The following is a 17,546-nucleotide window of genomic DNA, read 5'->3' as shown; positions in this document are numbered from 1 at the left end:
TTGAAAATTGCGAAGGTCGTGCCCATATTCAAAAAAGGCGATCGCAACAAACTTTCCAACTATAGGCCCATTTCCATCCTGCCCCATTTTTCAAAGGTTATCGAGAAGGTAATCTACAAAAGACTAACCTGCTTCCTTCAAAAGAACGGCATTCTGTCGCCCCGGCAGTACGGTTTCAGACCAAACAAATCAACAGAACATGCACTTATTCGACATAAAGAGTTTATTCTACGTAATTTCGAATGTAAAACCACCACCTTAGGCCTGTATATACATTTTTCCAAGGCCGTTCGACACCATTAATCATAGTCTCCTCCTTTCCATGTTAGAACACTATGGTGTCCGCGGCTCGTCCCTTCTGTTCTTCAATCTTACTTATCCGGTCGCAGTCAGTTCGTTTCGTTAAGCCATTCTGATGTTTCCAGTCCGCTCCGCATAAAGGCAGGGGTGCCACAGGGAAGCATTCTAGGCCCCCTGCTGTTCTTAGTTTTCATAAATGATATCAGAACACTTCACCCGGAGATAGTGCTTTACGCCGACGATGTCTCACTCCTCGTTGCAGGGAAAACATGCGATGATGTTTATCAATCTGCCGACCTTGTGTTACAGGAAATTAATACCTGGGCCTCTCTTAACCATTTAACAATCGACACTGATAAAACGGTTGCTATGCCGTTTGTACCACGTGGGCAACGTCTTGATCTTGGCCGGGATCTATTTCTTGGAGATTCCAAGGTCAAGTTCACAGACGGCACAAAAATCTTGGGCGTCACATTTGATAGTAATCTTTTGTGGTCCGACCATATTTCTGATGTCGCTTCTCAGATTAGTCGGACACTCGGTTCGCTCAACAGATACAAGTCGTTACTCCCACCATGGTGCAAACGTCTACTATCAGGCACTAATCCATTCCCGCTTAACCTACTGTAATCTTGTATAGGGGTCGGCGTCCAACACGTCTTTGCAAAGGTTATTTACTCTTCAAAAAAGGGCTCTCCGTTTCATTGATGCGGCGCCGCATGATTCACCCGCACAGCCTCTTTTTCCGAAATATAACGTCTTACCAATCTTCCAGCAGTATCCCTTTCGCTTAGCACTAACATATAAAGAATCTTTAAAACTTCCCAGTGAATTGTTTACGCAAGCACTGGTGCGCAACAATACTAAACAGTACACTCTTCGTAACAGTGACCTGTTCTCTGAACCATTCTCTAGGACAAATTACGGACGTCAAAGACTTGAGGTCGTCTATACCACGTCTCTTAAATCACCTAAGCCTTCATAACGCCGACTTATTTACGATGTCCTTTCGTGAATTAAAACAATTTTTGTTCCACAATATCATTACCCTTTTTTGATATGTGTTTGTTTTGTTTCCCACAGGTTTTGTTACATAATGTCCTGATAATGCTTTTGTCATCCTGATATGTGCAGCTGTCTTTATAAAAGGATGTACGCTTTTCTTTTCTGTTTTCAAGCTACAGTGCGGTATTGCTGTTGGTGTGCCTTATTGTAGTAACCAGTGTTCTGTGCCTAATTGATTAATGCAGTGTTACCACTTTTTCATTTTTCTCCTTCCTGTTTTACTGTTATCTCTCCTGTCTTAAATTTACATTGAATCTCTATGGCCCTTGCAGTTGCTGCTACTGTAGAGGAGTCGAGGCACCTCTCAAGCTGCGAAGCTTTTAGCCTCGTCTCCTCCCATCTTTCTGATAGAAATAAAGACGTATGCATGTAAGTGCGTATGCAAACGAAGAACTCCACGTGACGCGTACACCTTGCATTCTCCTGTAAATACCCATAACGAATATTACAAGGGGGTGTCACAGAGCTGGAGTGGTTTGTTAACCAAGGTCAGCGGGGAAACCCGTGGTTCCGAGAACACTAGGCAATATAAAGAATTTCGTTTAACGAGGGGTGTCCGGCAGCGACCCTGCCCCGTCTCAGAAGCGGGGATAGGCGACGCTCGCCTTTGAAGTTCCAACTCACAGTTGTAAAAACTCATTTCGACCCCATCGGGCGGCTCCCCTTGTTCCCGGAGAGTGGCCTGCCTTTTGTCTCCAACAATGCTTCGTCAGTGTCAAATGCTTCGGAAGCGTTTGAGCAAGTGGATAAAGCAAAATAATAAGGCGAGAAAGAGGGGAAGCGCGGAAAAACGACGCAAAACGCTGGGCAGTCGGACGTCAGCAGGACTTGTGATCGGTTGTGTGTGGGGCCGTGGCGTGAAAGTGCGTGGACCGAGGACAGCCGCCAAGAGGTGTGCCGTGTGTTGCGTGAGTGGTCACCGCTACGCGAGAGATCCCCGACAACGTGCACCAACTTCGGCGCCGGCTCAACTCCGGACCCCTTTCATCGGACTCGGGGACGCCACACCATCACAGCTAAGGAATTTTCACCCCTTCACTATCGAACTGGCCATAGCTTTCGCAACAATCGTTGATTTGATTTGTAACGTCTACCTCGTTCGGCTTGTAACTTGAAACCATATATATAAGCTCTGTCGATTGTGATCATTGTTGTGCAATAATTGTTATGTTTGTTATAAACTGGTAAACTTGTTATTGAAAAAGTTGAACGATGTGTCCGGCCTCCAGTTCCTATCGCCGTCCGTTGTCCAGGAACATCCCAGTCGACCGTCCAAACCTCAATCTTCTTTTTGCGCGCTTGGTACGGTCTCAGTGAGGAACGTGATTCCATCTAGTGAGTTGCACGAGCTCCTCAGACCCTGCCGTGCGTGGGATAAAGAGTGGCGTCCGCGACACCTGGACAGCGGAGGCGCGTTGGTGAGCTGTAGAGAGCCAAAAGTGTTGTAGGGTTAACAGTGAAGAGTATGGAGGTGTCTGATATAATTGCGGCAGGCAAGACACCGGGGCTTGCGGGACAGGAGCTTCGCGAATGGGTGGAGACCAAACAGAAAAAGGCGGATTCACGTGTACGGGAACAACGTGCATTCGACAGGGACGCGGCAAAGGAAACGGCAGAGGCAGCCGCAAAAGCGGCTGAGCTAGAAAAAGCAAAATTGGAGGAAGAGCGAAAAGTGCTAGAACTCAGACTGAAGCTCCAAGAAAGCCAGGTACCCCAGAGCCGAGGAACTAACGATGGAGCGAGCAACGTATTCCCTGCCTTTGGCAGCCCGTACCGATGGATGGCCGCGTTCGACGAAAAGAAGGACGACTTGGATGCGTACCTTCTCCGGTTCGAGCGTCTCGCCACGGGTCAACGATGGCCGCGGGAGCAGTGGGCCGCAGCCCTAAGCATGAGCATCACGGGAGAGGCATTAGCAGTATTCGCGAGACTGACCCCAGACGATTCAGTCGACTACACTAAAGTAAAGAACGCCCTGCTGCCACGATTCCGACTGACTGCCGACGGGTTTAGGGAAAAGTTCCGAAGCAGTAAACCCGAAGAGGGCGAAACGGGCACCCAATATGCCGCAAGAATTGGAAGTTGTTCGATCGGTGGATCGAATTATCAAACACGAAGAAAGAATACCCGAGCTTGCGAGAGATGCTCATCATGGAGCAATTTGAGAAGGGATGCCAACCAAAGCTAGCACTTTTCCTGAAGGAAAGAACAGGAGGATCCCTAGAAGAAATGGCAACCCTTGCCGATCGCTTTATGGAAGCTCAGGGGCAGATGCACCTTGGACCACCAGCATCAGCCCAGGCTGGAAGAAAAAAGAAGTGACGAACAACCAGGCGTGCGGTCCAATGGGAAAAGCACGACCGACAGGAGAAACCAGCCGAGATGTTATTTGTGTGATAGGTTGGGTCACCGAGCGTCGGAATGTCGCAGCAGCAACGCGCGCAATCAGAAGACAGCCGTCACCTGTGGAAGGTGCGGGAAGAGAGGCCACTTGTCGGAGCAGTGTTGGAGCAAGACGCAGGAGAAGAATCAAGCCGCCTGCGTGGTCGCGGTACAGCCTGATGAAAGCGAGATGGCGAACTCACTGACGAAGGGTTACGTCGAGCTGAAGGATGGGCAGAAGATACCCGTCGTTAACGCCATGATGGCACCAGACCTTGCTCAAGGGGATGCCAGTTAGAAGAGGCAAGATAAAGGGGCAGGTGATATCTGTCTTGCGGGACACGGGCAGCAACACCGTGGTCGTTCGCAAAAGCCTAGTGTCCGAGGACGAAATGTCAGGCACAAAGAGCCCTGTATACCTTGTGGATGGAACCATCAGAGTTCTGCCGGAGGCCACCATAGTAGTGCAAACGCCCTTCTACTGCGGAGAAGGGGTGGCAAAATGCATGGAAGAGCCGCTTTACGACCTTATACTGGGCAATATTTGTAACGTGCGGGAAGCTGACAACCCAATAGAAGATTGGGAAGAGGAGATGGCATGGGAGCAGACCGCGAGGCAACGGGAGGATTCGCCGTCGGAACACAATAGTGAAACCGAGGTCGTTGCAGCCATGGAAACGCGAAGCCAAAGGAGAAGACGCGGCAGGCGACACGCAGCGAGACTACCGCGACTCGCAGCACCGACAGCTGACGACGAAGCACCAACAACAGAAGAAATAATTAATGAGCAAGCGAACGACCCCAGTCTGAAGTGCTGTTTCAGCCAAGTTGGCAAACGGCTACCGTGCCGGAATGAGGCACAAGAGTTCGAATTTCGAGTACACAAGAGGCTTCTCTATCGACATTACTTTCCGATAGGTGGTGGGGAGGTCGAACAGCTGGTATTACCGAGCAGATACCGAAACACGGTCCTTCAAATCGCCCATGAGGGTATTATGGCAGGACACATGGGAGTCAAGAAAACCATGGACCGCATCCTGGAGGAGTTTTTCTGGCCGGGCATGCAAGCAGAAGTGCAGCGTTTCGTTCGGACCTGCGACATCTGCCAAAGAACCACGCCCAAGGGACGGGTTGGAAAGGTACCGCTCGGTCAAGTGCCTACCAGCGACACCTCTTTCCGCCGAGTGGCAGTGGATATCATCGGACCCATCTCCCCACCGTCATCAAGGGGCAGCCGCTACGTTCTCACAATGGTGGACTACGCTACCAGATTTCCGGATGCCGTGGCATTGCCCAGCATCGAGACGGAGCGCGTGGCGGAAGCCCTTGTGGAGATGTTTGCAAGGACTGGGATACCGAGCGAAGTGCTGAGTGACAGGGGCACTAACTTCACCTCCGACGTGATGAAGGAGGTAAGCCGGCTCCTCTCGCTCAAGCAGCTTCACACGACGCCCTATCACCCTATGGGGAACGGCCTTGTAGGAAGGTTTAACGGTACCCTCAAAACGATGTTAAAGAGGATGTGTCAAGAAAGACCAAAAGATTGGGACCGTTACCTGGCGCCAGTTCTATTTGCCTACCGGGAAGTGCCGCAAGCCAGCTTGGGGTTCTCGCCGTTCCAGCTTATCTACGGACGACACGTGCGGGGCCCCTTATCCGTGCTCAAGGAGTTATGGACAAATGAGGCCATCGAGGGCGAAATAAAGACTACATACCAGTATGTGATGGACCTCCGAAACCGTCTCGAAGAGACATGCAAGCTCGCCCATCAAGAGCTACAGAACGCAAGCAACAGGTACAAAGGGTACTACAACAAACGGAGCCGCGCCCGGAAGCTAAACCCAGGAGATCAGGCACTCATTCTACTCCCGACGTACCAGAACAAACTGCTAATGCAGTGGAAAGGCCCTTTCCCAGTTGTGAGCCACAGGAACGAAGTGAACTACGAGATAGATCTCGGCCACCGTACACGACTGTTTCATATAAACATGCTCAAGAAGTACGAGGAGAGACCAACGACAACAGCTGAACCAGGCGGGCAAGCAGTATGCGCAGTGGTGACAATGAGTGAGACGGACGGAGAACCAGGCCTACAGGTGCTCTCACTCCAACAAAAGGAGACGTTCCGAGACGTGTCACTCTCCTCTGATCTGAGCGAAAAACAAAAAGAACAAGTAAGGGAAGTGCTGGATGCCCACAAGGCTATTTTTTCGGACGCGCCAGGGAAAACGGATCTGATACGATGCGACCTGAAATTAACGACCGAAAAGCCCATCAGCACGAAGCAGTACCCGCTGCCATTTGCTGTACGGGAAGCCATCAAAGAAGAAGTGCAGGCAATGTTGCGTATGAGCATAGTGGAGAGATCGGACTCCGCTTATAATTCCCCGCTACTGGTCGTGAGAAAGCCTGATAAAACACACCGGGTGTGTATTGACTTTCGGAGGCTTAACGATCATCTGACGCAAGATTCAGAACGTATCCCGAGAGCTGATGAACTGTTTGCAGCAGTCGGAACTAAACGGTACTTCACAAAACTAGATTTTTCGAAGGGATACTGGCAGATCCCGCTGACAGAAGATTCCAAAGAGAAAACAGCATTTTCTGCGGAATCCGGGTTGTACCAGTTTAAGTATATGCCTTTCGGCATCAAGACTGCGCCAGCGATATTCACACGCCTCATGCGCAAGCTCGTTGGGGACATTCCGGACGTAGTCCATTATTACGACGATGTACTGATCGCCAGCAACTCGTGGGAAGACCATCTCACCACTTTGGGCCAAGTATTCCAGAGGATCAAATCTGCGGGCCTGACCGTGCGCCCGACTAAGTGCGAAATCGGGGCACAGGAAGTATCATTCCTGGGCCACCGGCTCGCTAACGGCACCCTCGCACCCCTCCAAAAGACACTTGAGAGGGTCCTCGACGCCAACCGGCCAGAGACAATACGACAAGTGAGATCCTTCCTCGGGTTAGCCGGTTATTACCGGGAGTTTATCCCCGACTACGCGAAGATCACAGCCCCCCTCACCGACCTCACAAAGAAAGGCAAAGGAAACCGCGTGGCATGGGATCCGGAGCAGGAAGAAGCGTTTAACGAGTTGAAGAAACTACTCTCGAGCGCACCTATACTGATTACTGAAGCTGCCGGATTTTACACGGCCTTTTGTTATTCGCACAGACGCCTCCTACCGCAGCCTTGGGGCAATTCTCCTGCAAGAGGAGAACGGTGTCCTACACCCGGTATCTTACGCGAGCCGGAAGCTCCTGCCTCGCGAGGCCGCCTATTCCACAGTGGAACGGGAGGGATTAGCATTGGTGTGGGGTATAGACAGGTACAAGACGTACCTGTACGGTCGGCACTTCACAGTGCAAACAGACCACCAGCCGTTGCAATACCTAAAAAAAAAAAAAAAAGCATCTCAATAGCCGCCTCCTCAGATGGAGCCTTATGTTGCAGGAACACTCGTTCCGGGTGGAAAGGGTAGCGAGAACGTAGGCGCCGACTACCTAAGCCGCATTGCTCGTGTGTATCGTAATGCAGGAAGTGTATTCGTATTGTTAAAAGTATTCTGTCTGTTTCCACTATGTATGCAAGTATATACAAATATGTATGCAAGTTTCTTCTATTACACGTCTTGGCAATATGTTTGCAGAGTCTTACTCTTATACGTTCACGTGTCTTAAAAGAGTGTAAAACTGATGTTACCCAGGGATGTTATTGTCGCGTCTGCGGGGGATCTTCCCGTTTGGTCGCCCTGTTTGAATTGCCAGGTACAAGATATCTATGTTACAAAGGAGACTTGTTTTCTTGTTTTTATATGTAAGACATTCCTATCTACTGATTGCGTACTCGATGTAGGGTATGTTGTGCGTAACTTACCTATCTCTTGTGTATGCGTTTGTATCTGCGATGCCTGTTAGACTACTATAGCACACGCATTGGGACCTGTTGAGCTCTGTGAGCTGCTGCAATATTAACCCCGTTAATATTCTTGAGGTGGGGGTAATGTCACAGAGCTCGAGTGGTTTGTTAACCAAGGTCAGCGGGGAGACCCGTGGTTCCGAGAACACTAGGCAATATAAAGAATTCCGTTTAACGAGGGGTGTCCTGCAGCAACCCTGCTCCGTCCCAGAAGCGGGGATAGGCGACGCTCGCCTTTGAAGTTCCAACTCACAGATGTAAAAACTCATTTCGACCCCATCGGGCGGCTCCCCTTGTTCCCGGAGAATGGCCTTCCTTTTGTCTCCAACTGCAGTGTCAAATGCTTCGGAAGCGTTTGAACAAGTGGATAAAGCAAAATAATAAGGCGAGAAAGAGGGGAAGCGCGGAAAAACGACGCAAAACGCTGGGCAGTCGGACATCAGCAGGACTTGTGATCGGTTGTGTGCGGGGCCGTGGCGTGAAAGTGCGAGGACCGAGGACAGCCGCCAAGAGGTGTGCCGTGTGTTGCGTGAGTGGTCACCGCTACGCGAGAGAGCCCCGACAACGTGCACCAACTTCGGCGCCGGCTCAACTCCGGACCCCTTTCATCGGACTCCGGGACGCCACACCATTCACAGCTAAGGGATTTTCACCCCTTCTCTATCGAACTGGCCATAGCTTTCGCAACAATCGTTGATTTGATTTGTAACATCTACCTCGTTCGGCTTGTAACTTGAAACCATATATATAAGCTCTGTCAATTGTGATCATTGTTGTGCAATAATTGTTATGTTTGTTATAAACTGGTAAACTTGTTATTGAAAAAGTTGAACGATGTTTCCAGCCTCCAGTTCCTATCGCCGTCCGTTGTCCAGGAACATCCCAGTCGACCGTCCAAACCTCAATCTTCTTTTTGCTTGGTACGGTCTCAGTGAGGAACGTGATTCCATCTAGTGCGTTGCACGAGCTCCTCAGACCCTGCCGTGCGTGTGACAGGGGGACACCATCGTTGCCGGACAACAGGCAGGGTATCTGTACGTCGCCGCCAAAGCAATCCCGCTCCGTAAAAGGTACACAGAATGTCGATGGCGAGAAGATGCGGGCAATATTGGAGCTCACCATATTTCATCAGAGCAATATTCCTGACTTGTATGTTTGGCTGTGGAAAGTGAACACGACACGAAAGCTTTTGAGGTCTGTTGTCACCTGTTTCCATGGCAGAGCCACTGTGTGTTTTGGGAGCTATTCAGGACATGGGTCTTGTTTTGAGAAACGATGGGGGGAGAGAGCGTCAGCAACAGTAGACTTTGCACGACGATAGACGACTACCACCAGACGACCACCCAAAAACAGGAAGAGCAAAACTTTTGCGTGAAATTAATAATCGTTTGGAGGAAGGCGCCATGCATGGTTGTTGGTAGGTTGGTTGGTTGGTTGGAATAAAAATAAAAATATGGAGATGGTGCATGGCTGTAATATGTACCATGCAAAATATTTTCGGTCTGCGGTGCGTTATAGCTGTGTAATCGAATCTACAAAAAAAAAAAAAAAACTGTCGGAGAAAGCAGCCGCGAACGGCCGACACGATCCTCGCGTGACGGAGGAGAATGCCCCGAGCCTTTTGTTTTTCTTCTCAGCTCACGGGCCGCTTATTCATGCTTGAGCTGTGTCACCGTACGTCACTGGTCACGTGAGGGGAGTAGCCTTTGTCACGACGTCCTCTCGTTCTGCGATGCGCTCTTTTCACGACAAGAAGGATTTTTCAAAGGTGTGCAAACGGAGTCCTCGCTCTAGGATGTGTGTCACCCGCGCTTATCGTTCTTTCGCGGGAACTCATTTTATTCGTTGGAGAACACTCTGCACCGAAAAACGAAAAACATTTGGGGGTCACCTCAGTGTTCTTTAATGGTGACCTGTACAGGGAGTCCGCCCACTGCACCTTCTTCTGTGCCACGTGTACCGAGCGTTTGATATCTACAGGTGTACTTACCTTGATGTTATGGTGACGGGTGAATACTAGGCGTCACACTAATGGACGACGTCTCGCGCTGTGTGTGAAATGGAAATCCTCCTTGTGAAGACATTCCGGTGGACCGCACGGGGACTCCATGCGTGTTCAGGATACACTGAAAAAAAAAAAAAAAAATTAACTGATTAACTTGTTGAGTCTTCACTCCCTTTTTGGTGTCACTGTTCCCCATCGACGGAGATGTTCACGCTGCTGCTTATCGCGTAGCTGAATCGAATGCGAATTTGCCGATCGTGTAGTGCCCACACGTGAGCCCACACTCTCGGCCGCACTTCTAGTCCAAATTGTCGCCAATGCGGTGAACCAGAAACGGAGGAACACATCATAGTGGTCTGCCCGGCTACATCCGACGCCAGATGAGAACTCCAGAAAGCGGCGCAGCACCCTGGAACATCAGAGCTCCAGATTGAGGAGATCGTCCATCCGTGCGGCAACCTGCCAAGCCCTGCTGAACTTTCTAAAGGCAGTCGACCCTCACGGACGGCTGTAGTGCAGAAAACTATCGAACCAGACGTGTGAGCCTTCCCCTACCCCGTTTGGGAGCCGGAAAAAAAGTCCCTGGAAAAAACGTCCAGGAAAAAATGTTCCCTGTGGAAAGGCTACCGGAACTTCTCGAAAGAAACAAAATAAGGGTGTTGAGCTTAGGATCGCATGGAATTTAGACGGCAGTTTGTTGCAGCACGTTTACTGAGCATCCTGTCAATCTTAATGCTTATTTTTGCTGTGAAATGAGGGTCAACGTATTTCCAAGCAACAAGCTGGAAACTGGCGCCCCCCTCCCACCCCCTCCGCCGCCCCCCTCCCACGCTGGGAGGGGGTCAGCTCAGGAGGGTTAGTTGCCCTCAACCCTAGCTAGTCTTTAAAGGGACAGGTCCTGTATGCGGCCTGCTGCATCATGTTTACTGTAAGCAGCTTGATATTCCGACCACAAAAGCTGTAAGGTATGGACGGTACATGGAAAAATCATCCAGTTTGAGAAATACTACGACAGCAGATCGCAGAGATGTAATATTACTGTATGTATAATACTACTGCATCAGCCATGCCTGTGTTGCACGCCCGATGGTGTTATCGTGAAAGACAGTGAGATATTCATTCATTGATTCTCCTTCATTTATTATTATTGTTGTTGTTGTACTTCTCCATACAGAGCTGGCGTGTCCATTCTCACGTGCAAACATGTACATAGTCCCTACCTCGCTTTCGACGAGGTTAAAATGCAAGGCTAAAGGTGTGTAGGTACAGCTTTCACTATACGTGCTTGAACTTAAGAAATGCTCTTTTTATGTGTATTCGACAAAACAAAAATTCAAGTCTTGCGACATGACAGGTTTCTTCGTGAAGCTGTTCCCAGACATGAAGAGTTTTATTTCACGCAACAACAGATAAATTAATGGCTATGAATGGGGAAATTCGCACTTTGTGCACATCCTTAGCAAAGCCGCTATGTAACTAAGACTACTGCTGTGCTTTTAAAAGTGCTTGTTGCATTTTATATACACCGTGCAATTTTGCTTTATGATACAATGCAATGATCTGAAGACCATGGAAGTTACTGCAAATGTTTTGTAATTAATAATTACGTTTCTAGTATTTTTTTATATTGTAGGAATTAAAAAATCTGATGCAGGGTTCCTAATTTTATTCAAGAGTGTAACATGACTGCATGATACACAGGGTTGCAAATAACCGCGATAAAAAAAATCTTAAAAAATGATTTAAAAGTCTCCCTCCTAACTGACCATTTTCCTCATAATCGTGAAGTACGACGACGTGGTAATAATTCGTAGTAATTCGTACATGGCATTAAATTTACGCCCCATGACACGTAGGTTTCCTTGATGATGTATAGTGTCATGAGTTAAACAACAGAGCTTGGCCGATGCAATTATTGGCCTGAGCGTTTTTGGAATGATGTTGAGGAATACAAGCTGAGATTTTACGCTATACATCGTGGAGCCTTCTTCAATTTCACGAAGCAATTTCCTTTCCAATGAAAATTATTTGGTAAAAAACTATAAGATGCTTTAAATCACGATTAGCACCAGTGATTAAAATCGCGATTAAACTCAAGATGCTATAAATCCCGCAACCCTGATGGTACATCAAATGAAGAAGAGCATGCTTATGTTGGGAATGTAAGACAGGTTGTGTCAATTTCTGACACCTCAGCCACGCGGCATTTTGTTCTTAGTGAGTAAGTGTAGAGTGAGAATGGTTGTTCTTAATTATTGGCTTTTGCAAGGAGCTTGAGCTTGAAGGAGCAGACTTCCCAAGTAAAGGGGAAGGAAAAATACACGGAACATACGAAGTACTTCTTGGATCAATTGACATAGCGCCTTCTTCAATATGGTGATTACATATGATGGTGGGCATCCACGGCGAGCTATCTTTACTAAAAGAAACAACGAACGGAGTTCGCTTAGCTTCCCGACAGTGGTTAACATCTCTCAAAGCGAACACGTTTCACTGCAGCGATCCACTTCAATCTTCTCTCCTTTTCATGAGGCTTTCCAGGTAACGAATAAAATTTTGTTCCAGGCGGTGCACTTCTATAAGTGAATGCAGATTTCACCATGCAACAATTGTTCTTCGACTTCTTCGGCGCCATACGAAGTGCAGCACACGCACAACAACAACAGGCTGGCTGGACGCTGCGCGCTACGGAGCCCCGGAAAAACTTTCCGTGCAAGGGCGCACCGCGAAGTACTCTGGCGGGAGGGGAGGGGGGATATGTTTATTAAGAAAAAAAAAAAAAGAAAGGAAAGGTAAGCCAGATGGATGTCGGCTTGTTATTCAAAGAAGGAAGTGAAAGGGGGAAGACAAAAAAGGCAAAGAAAAGAAGTAAGCAAGAGAAAACAAAAAGAAGGAAAGAAAAGGAAAAATAAAATGAAGAACACAAACCTAAGCTGAAGAATCACACACTCTGGCGGGATATTATGCAGAACTGGTATAGAAATAGGAGGAAGGAAGAACAGAAAGAGAGAGAGAGAGAAACAGAGAGAACGTAAAGAGTGAACATGTGCACAACTGAAGGCATTACGCCTTTGAAAACTGAGTGCAAAAGGAACAAAATGCATTGAATCCTCGGTGTTTGACCCGAAATGCGCGCAATATAATGAATATGGTCATTGAAATTGAGCAGCGGGAGTTGAACCAGCTCCCAACGGATATGCGTTCCGAAGATCCTACCGTTACACCTCACTGGCAGCTGCTGGTACCTTTTCGACTGCTTCGTTTCATTGATCTGATTGCTTTGGGCGAAATTTATGGCTATGTGTTGTGTCATCCGCTGCGTTTCTTCGCCTCACTTTCTACTGTGATAATGAGTATTGTGGGCGGATACATATTTTACAAATTGCAAGATGCATTTTTGGGGCTGGTGCCTCTTCGTTCTTTTGACCCGGGCGCGCCGAGCCCTAAAGGTTGGTGTCAGTCTCTTAGGGGGACTGCCCGGTGGAGGCGGCGGCCCCCGTAGTTCATGTTCCGGGGGGGCAACCCCCCCCCCCTGCAGTCGGCGCCTATGCACGTATGTACGCCGCTCATAGCGGAATAAAAAAGCATTCGTGCGCCCCAAAACGTAGGCGTTTCTTCTTATACTATGCGAAACCCTCCTGGAAATCCTCCCTCAGGTGCGTCACTCTGTGACTGACTATATCATTACAGAAGGACTGCCAGTCCAGGCCGGCTACGGTGTCCGCAAACCGAACGTTTACCGTGTACTCACACGAGCGACATTCCCCAGAATACTCCATGTGAGATGCGGAAAACGTCATAGCTTTCTGCATTCACGTGAACGCAAGCGCTCAACGTCGTATCTTCACGTGCACTGCATAGCCACAAGATATTCCGTAGCAGACGACAGGAGATAACGCTGACAGTGTCGTGGTGTCGTCTCCAAAGTCCGCAGTACGCCACTCCCGATATTCCAGCAACGTGTGAATGCTCAGCATAACGCCGGGCGGAACTTCGGCACCATGAGCAGTTTTTCCTTTTTCTTCCACCGCAATCTTCCATTGAGGATGCACGTGTGAATACACGGTTAGCCGTAGCTCGCCGATAGTTTGACTACATGCTAGTTCTGGATATCGTCCGACCATCCCTCAGCAGCCCATTTGCTTCGGCTTGGCACATGACCCGTAACAAACATCCTGGAGACCCCTGACCTATTGTGATGATCCTAGCGAACAGGTGGCTAGTTAGGGCGAGTAAGACGGTGTTTGCACGGGGGTTGACGCCCTTGTCAGCGGGCTAATGTCGTAGATATTCCTATAAAATAACATGTGGGTGCAGTTAGGGTGGTTCAGGGAAAGCCATTGGTCGGTTTTATCTACGTGTGCACCATTGGCGACCATACCTTGGCAAAACTCACCCATCAGCATGCTCATCCATGCTCACTCATGCTCAAAGTGGCGAATGAGTTTAGCATGAGTGAGGAAATGGAGAGCTGAGCAGGGGTGAGTGAGCATGAGTGGGCATATGGAGAGCTGAGCAGGGAGTGAGTGAGTATGAATGTGCAAACGGAGAGCTGTAGTGAGCGGTAACGAAAGCCTCCGGACTACCGCGGCCGCTATTTAGATCAGCCAGACGAGTACCACTAAGGGGATCCCTTCCCACTATTAATCTAAACATCATAATAGCCCATTGAGACCTTATCGATATCATGAACAGTAACAATGGTAGCATAGAAAGAAAATAGGAAATCTCAGCCAGGCTGATGTTGGCTTCCTATTTCACAAAAAATATAAATTAACTCAAAACATAAAACAAAGAAAAAGCGCAAAGAAAAGGAAAAGAAATAAAACAGTTAGTGCAGCACAGGCACGACATGGCGCGAGACAGCCCATTCAGTGGGATGACGCAAGGCCCGAATCTTGCAGGAAGAGGAACAGAGCTGTGGTGACGGCCCACTGGGTAGGACGATAGACGGAACCAAGGAAGGTAGCCATGAACATCGTGCTGCACCCAAGCTCCATTAGACGACGACGAGGGCTTGCCGTTGGGGAAGGTGATGCTGGCAGTGAAGAAAATAATGAGGGATATCGGCCACATCAGGGACATAAGGGGGAGTTGGATTGGCCCATTTTGTATAACAGCAATGGGATGCGGGCAAAGTTGAGACAGAGGCGGTGCAGAAGTGATTCCTCGCGGCGGCTGCACTGACACGCACTGAAGAAGGCAACCGAGGGCTAAGGGCAGTCTGGTCAAAGCGCCTGCAGCTGCTACACGGAGGAATGTGATATACTTGACAAAATGCACACTCATGAGCATGCTCGCTCATGCTCAATATGAATAAGTTGAGATCAGCTCCTGTGGCATAATGGTTAGGGTGGCCGCTTTCCACGCCGAGACTGGGAGGTGACACGGGTTCGAATCCTGACGCCGGCTGTGCTGTCTGAGGTTTCTCCTGGGTTTTCTGAAGACTTTCCAGACGAATGTCGGCACAGTTCCCCCTGAAGTCGGCCCAGGACGCATACTAACCCATCTGTCCATCACCCCTTCCTGCTGTCCTCTCTCCATCTGTCCACGTCTATACGCCGCTCGTAGCCACAGTTGCTTCGCGGCGCTGTGACGGAATTAAAAAGTTGATCATGAGTGAACAGGGGCCGTAAGTGCCAACCTCTGTTGGCGACACCCTTTGCTCCAGAAGTTATCTTGTCGCTCGCACAGCAAGGTACTACGATCAGCAGCTGGCGCAACTCTCGGATGCCGTCCCCGGCTGGCCTATGAGACACTCTGGGCGTTTTCAACGTTTATTATACACACAGACATGATCATGTTTAGGGATCCACGCAGTGTTGTTGATCGCCTTTAGGCCACCGTCCTTGCTTCTGTCGTCTGGTACATTATTTCTCGCTTGTGCGTGTTTGGGAACAAAGGTGGCGGAAGCGATATCACGCAATTAGTAAGGAGGTAAGGCTGACTCATGCTGCTGCGGTTACGGTTGCAGTTGCTTGTTACGACAGCAAACCATTGCAACCGAACGTCCTTCCAGATGGGACGAAGGTACACGTAAGTTGCTGACGCAGTCGTAAACATAGTAATGTGAACCGGCCTTTTGAGACATCGGAATGTTTGCCTGAGACTGGCGTCCGAGGGAAGGGGGTAGATTGAAGGCTCCACTAAGATCGCGCATTTTTTTGTGCGATGTGTCCCAGGGCTTCTAATCCTAATTTCTATTCCTCCTGACATATTATTTTCCAGCACTTTCATGCTCCTTTAGAGGACGTAAACTAATCGCAAAAAAAAAAAAAGTGACTCGGACTCCCTATCTGCCTGGCGCCCGCTGCCTTGCTATTGTCCTACTCTCAATAGACCTCTACCGAAGAAACGTTACCGTGACGTGATCATGATTTTGGTAGATATAGCCAGGGCCGGTGCTAGGGGTTGTGCAGGGCCTGAGGCAAAGGCATATAGCGGGGCCTGTTTTACACGATTAAGTGCATACTTGATATTTAAAAAAATAAGTAATCTCTGGTTGAGGGCTTCGTGCGCGGGGCCTATAGGGCTGTTGCGCTAAAGTTTGAGGAGGGCGACTGGAGCGCCACTCTGACCCCTACCGTTGGAATGCTACGACACGCGGCCGCTGTCGCCCCGTATGCATAACTGATAGCAACTGGTAGGACGCGTCAAAGAGTGCGCCGTTCTTTTTTTATTTTTTCCGAAATCGAACTCTACTAGAAATCGCAAACTGCTGTTGTGTCGTACGCATAGCAGCAAGAAGATGGCTACGGCAAAAACTTGCCCACCCAAGAAAAGTCCCCGGAAGAGATGTCGCCGAAAGAAATGTCCCCGAACTCCAGCGCTATTCCGGCTGCCGGCGATATGCAGACGGCTGTATTATCTTTTGTACTCCAGAACTAGCTAATTCTTAAAATATGAAGCCCTGTAATAATTATTCCTGACTGCTGCCGCCGTTTACCGTTTTCAGTCATAGACTTGCATTGCGACTATGTAATATACAGGTATAATTATTGCAGTAGACAAATATCGGCATCCGTCCTAATGAAATAGAACACAAAAACTTTGACCAGATATACTTTTCGTTTTCTTGCATTTGCTTTGCAGTTTTCTGCTTTTTATATTAAAGGTCGACTGTGCAGCCGATGCTTCAGATAATTGTCGCTGTGCGACAGTAAGATCTCGAGTCTAGGGACGACGACAACGGACACACGCAGCCAGAGTTTGGAGACATCTGTATGTGTCTGTTTTCGTCGTCCCTAGTCTCCGGGTCTTACTGTCATTAATTACACTCACCAGCTGACTTGTTTTTATCAATTCTTTCACTGAGTCGTCGTCACCAGAAACCCCATATATACATATACAAGGAAAAAATATAGCTGGAGCTCTTTCGAGCTCTTACAAACATATACATATACAATATATAGCCTCGTGTATATGTGCACAACCTTTAATTGTTTCCGTACGCATTCAGAAAAAGTTAGATGTCTCTTTGAACGAGGTGGACATATGATAGCTGATTCCAAATCTAAATAGTCGAGAAGTTCGCTCAGAGGTCCCAGGAAAGAGCAACTATTTGGGTGTTGAACCACAAAACAGTTTGTGTTTCTTTTAGATGTCCCGTTAATATTGTTCAACTATCTTCAATTATAACGGCGGGCGTTTTGTTAAGTCCCCTTTGAATTCGATGAGCACCCTGCGAATTAATATTTGCCACGTTCTTGTTAAGCCTGATTTTTCTCAGAATGAAATTTATACTTTTACTGGTGCACCCCCAGTGCACCAGAGAAGCACACTAAACACCTTAACAAACAACGTCATTCGCGACATACACGCGTTCTGCATATGTACATCATGCCGCGCATTGTACACATGTTTCAGCGA

The 17,546-nt window shown here is 48.5% G+C and overlaps 1 protein-coding gene across 1 annotated transcript in view; it reads right to left on the bottom strand.

The window, feature by feature from the left end:
• LOC135399807 (alpha-(1,3)-fucosyltransferase C-like) overlaps positions 1-17,546 on the bottom strand; it is a 107,486-nt gene that overhangs the window by 86,771 nt on the left and 3,169 nt on the right. The window contains exon 2 of the mRNA XM_064631557.1: positions 9,663-9,798. The gene's annotated coding sequence lies outside the window, so the exon portion shown is untranslated. The remainder of the gene's footprint in view (positions 1-9,662; positions 9,799-17,546) is intronic.

Source organism: Ornithodoros turicata, chromosome 1 (genome assembly GCF_037126465.1).
Source record: "Ornithodoros turicata isolate Travis chromosome 1, ASM3712646v1, whole genome shotgun sequence".
Lineage (NCBI taxonomy): Eukaryota > Metazoa > Arthropoda > Arachnida > Ixodida > Argasidae > Ornithodoros > Ornithodoros turicata.
Note: the sequence above shows the minus strand (reverse complement) of the source record. Positions and strands in the feature narration are given on the sequence as shown.